The sequence below is a fragment of the Oncorhynchus keta genome, unplaced genomic scaffold, assembly GCF_023373465.1.
Source record: "Oncorhynchus keta strain PuntledgeMale-10-30-2019 unplaced genomic scaffold, Oket_V2 Un_contig_1349_pilon_pilon, whole genome shotgun sequence".
Classification (NCBI taxonomy): domain Eukaryota; kingdom Metazoa; phylum Chordata; class Actinopteri; order Salmoniformes; family Salmonidae; genus Oncorhynchus; species Oncorhynchus keta.
The window spans coordinates 284-3,891 of record NW_026278250.1 but is presented as its reverse complement, the minus strand read 5'-3'; the positions used below and the strand labels follow the sequence as shown (position 1 = coordinate 3,891).

Genomic DNA, 3,608 nt, shown 5'->3' with positions numbered 1-3,608 from the left:
GGTAATGCACCATAGTGTTAGATGCCAACCACGGTAAACCCCACAGAGGAAGAAGCCTACCGCTTTTGCCCGTTTATGTCACGGGCCATAGACCGGTGTCCCACGGCTCAGCATAATCGAATAACCCATTGTTTCCACCCGGCCGGCCACTCCTCTTTCCCTGTGCGCTTTCACTTCGGATTGGCTGTCCTGTCTTTACTACCCTCTCTTATCTCAAAGTTCCGTGTTAACAGTCAGGCATTTCATTGTTTGATTTGTAGTCATTCAGGACTCTTCTGGCCCGCCGCTCTACGATCTTTGCAGTCATGTCTGACCGAGGCTCTTTTGATACCAACGTGGTGACTTTAACCCGGTTTGTGCTGGAGGAAGGGAGGAAAGCGAAGGGGACAGGGAGCTCACTACCCTGCTCAACTCGATGTGCACGGCCGTCAAAGCCATCTCCACAGCCGTGAGGAAAGCTGGCATCGCCAACCTGTAAGTAATTATCATCACACTTAGCAGGCATGCCTTCAACAAAATAGGACTTGTCTGTCTCTCTCTCTCTCTCTCTCTCTCTCTCATTGGAGAGACAATTTACACTGAATGAAGTTTCAGATGCACCATATCCACGTAAGGAGGTTGGTGGGAAGTTGGGGAGGACGGGCTCGCGGGAATGGCTGGAACGGAATCAGTTGAATGAGAGGCAGACCGCAGGGAAACTTACGCCATTCAAATTCAAGTTGAAATACCTATTCAAGTGTGGCTGAAACGAATTGCCTGTCATTGAACCAATTGCACTTTATGGCAGCGAGGTGCGGGATCCACTTGCAAAACAAGATTTCACCAAATGGGACAAACACCCCATTGAAACCCTGCATGCAGAGTTCTGTAAGATTCTCCTACATGTCCAGAGGAAAACTACAATCAATGCACGCAGGGCAGAATTAGCCAATATCCACTAATAATAACTAAAAAGAGAGCAATTCAGTTTTGTTAACATCTAAAATACAGTCCCTCATCCAGCTGGTCCTGGGGCTGAGTTCACTAACCTGTTCTACTAACACACTGAAGCCTCAGTCCCCTCATCCAGCTGGTCCTGAGTTCACTAACCTGTTCTACTAACACACTGAAGCCTCAGTCCCCTCATCCAGCTGGTCCTGAGTTCACTAACCTGTTCTACTAACACACTGAAGCCTCAGTCCTCTCATCCAGCTGGTCCTGAGTTCACAAACCTGTTCTACTAACACACTGAAGCCTCAGTCCTCTCATCCAGCTGGTCCTGAGTTCACTAACCTGTTCTACTAACACACTGAAGCCTCAGTCCCCTCATCCAGCTGGTCCTGAGTTCACTAACCTGTTCTACTAACACACTGAAGCCTCAGTCCTCTCATCCAGCTGGTCCTGAGTTCACTAACCTGTTCTACTAACACACTGAAGCCTCAGTCCCCTCATCCAGCTGGTCCTGGGGCTGAGTTCACTAACCTGTTCTACTAACACACTGAAGCCTCAGTCCTCTCATCCAGCTGGTCCTGAGTTCACTAACCTGTTCTACTAACACACTGAAGCCTCAGTCCCCTCATCCAGCTGGTCCTGGTCCTGAGTTCACTAACCTGTTCTACTAACACACTGAAGCCTCAGTCCTCTCATCCAGCTGGTCCTGAGTTCACTAACCTGTTCTACTAACACACTGAAGCCTCAGTCCCCTCATCCAGCTGGTCCTGGGGCTGAGTTCACTAACCTGTTCTACTAACACACTGAAGCCTCAGTCCCCTCATCCAGCTGGTCCTGAGTTCACTAACCTGTTCTACTAACACACTGAAGCCTCAGTCCCCTCATCCAGCTGGTCCTGAGTTCACTAACCTGTTCTACTAACACACTGAAGCCTCAGTCCTCTCATCCAGCTGGTCCTGAGTTCACAAACCTGTTCTACTAACACACTGAAGCCTCAGTCCCCTCATCCAGCTGGTCCTGAGTTCACTAACCTGTTCTACTAACACACTGAAGCCTCAGTCCCCTCATCCAGCTGGTCCTGAGTTCACTAACCTGTTCTACTAACACACTGAAGCCTCAGTCCCCTCATCCAGCTGGTCCTGAGTTCACTAACCTGTTCTACTAACACACTGAAGCCTCAGTCCCCTCATCCAGCTGGTCCTGAGTTCACTAACCTGTTCTACTAACACACTGAAGCCTCAGTCCCCTCATCCAGCTGGTCCTGGTCCTGAGTTCACTAACCTGTTCTACTAACACACTGAAGCCTCAGTCCCCTCATCCAGCTGGTCCTGAGTTCACTAACCTGTTCTACTAACACACTGAAGCCTCAGTCCCTCATCCAGCTGGTCCTGGGGCTGAGTTCACTAACCTGTTCTACTAACACACTGAAGCCTCAGTCCCCTCATCCAGCTGGTCCTGAGTTCACTAACCTGTTCTACTAACACACTGAAGCCTCAGTCCCCTCATCCAGCTGGTCCTGGGCTGAGTTCACTAACCTGTTCTACTAACACACTGAAGCCTCAGTCCCTCATCCAGCTGGTCCTGAGTTCACTAACCTGTTCTACTAACACACTGAAGCCTCAGTCCCCTCATCCAGCTGGTCCTGGGGCTGAGTTCACTAACCTGTTCTACTAACACACTGAAGCCTCAGTCCCCTCATCCAGCTGGTCCTGGGGCTGAGTTCACTAACCTGTTCTACTAACACACTGAAGCCTCAGTCCCCTCATCCAGCTGGTCCTGAGTTCACTAACCTGTTCTACTAACACACTGAAGCCTCAGTCCCCTCATCCAGCTGGTCCTGAGTTCACTAACCTGTTCTACTAACACACTGAAGCCTCAGTCCCCTCATCCAGCTGGTCCTGGGGCTGAGTTCACTAACCTGTTCTACTAACACACTGAAGCCTCAGTCCCCTCATCCAGCTGGTCCTGAGTTCACAAACCTGTTCTACTAACACACTGAAGCCTCAGTCCCCTCATCCAGCTGGTCCTGGGGCTGAGTTCACTAACCTGTTCTACTAACACACTAAAGCCTCAGTCCCCTCATCCAGCTGGTCCTGAGTTCACTAACCTGTTCTACTAACACACTGAAGCCTCAGTCCCCTCATCCAGCTGGTCCTGAGTTCACTAACCTGTTCTACTAACACACTAAAGCCTCCTGATCAGAACATCCAATCAATCAGAATAAACCAAATTATAACACAATTAAATCAAAACTACATTGCTTATTGGGAAGCACAAACACAAAGCAAAATGCAGGGCTATCTGTCCCTAAATCGACAGTACACTGTGGCTAACTATTTGACCATGGGTTACTGATCAAAACCTTAGAAAATCTTGAAAGTACAGGCTCAGTGAGCACAGCCTTGCCATTGAGAAGGGTAGACACAGGAAAACCTGTCTCCCTGTAGAGGAAAGGCTGTGTAACCACTGCACCACAGCAGAACCTGGCTCTCTGTAGAGGAAAGGCTGTGTAACCACTGCACCACAGCAGAACCTGGCTCCCTGTAGAGGAAAGGCTGTGCAACCACTGAACAACAGCAGAACCTGGCTCCTGTAGAGGAAAGGCTGTGCAACCACTGCACCACAGCAGAACCTGGCTCCCTGTAGAGGAAAGGCTGTGCAACCACTGCACCACAGCA

At 49.8% G+C, this 3,608-nt stretch overlaps 1 long non-coding RNA gene across 10 annotated transcripts; it reads right to left on the bottom strand.

Annotated features, from left to right (window-relative positions):
* Positions 1 to 997: 997 nt before the first annotated feature.
* LOC127918169 (uncharacterized) lies at positions 998 to 3,220 on the bottom strand. Of its 10 annotated transcripts, none has more exons than XR_008099247.1 (4): positions 2,593 to 3,220; positions 1,651 to 2,211; positions 1,523 to 1,589; positions 998 to 1,150 (listed from the first exon to the last, which is right to left on the bottom strand). It is a non-coding gene; the product is annotated as an uncharacterized LOC127918169 (long non-coding RNA). The 10 variants fall into 10 exon arrangements; XR_008099245.1 differs by lacking the exon at positions 1,523 to 1,589 and having other exon boundaries at positions 998 to 1,211; positions 1,718 to 2,211; positions 2,593 to 2,781; positions 2,977 to 3,220; XR_008099252.1 differs by lacking the exon at positions 1,523 to 1,589 and having other exon boundaries at positions 998 to 1,211; positions 1,718 to 2,211; positions 2,593 to 2,720; positions 2,977 to 3,220.
* Between the last annotated feature and the right edge of the window lie 388 nt (positions 3,221 to 3,608).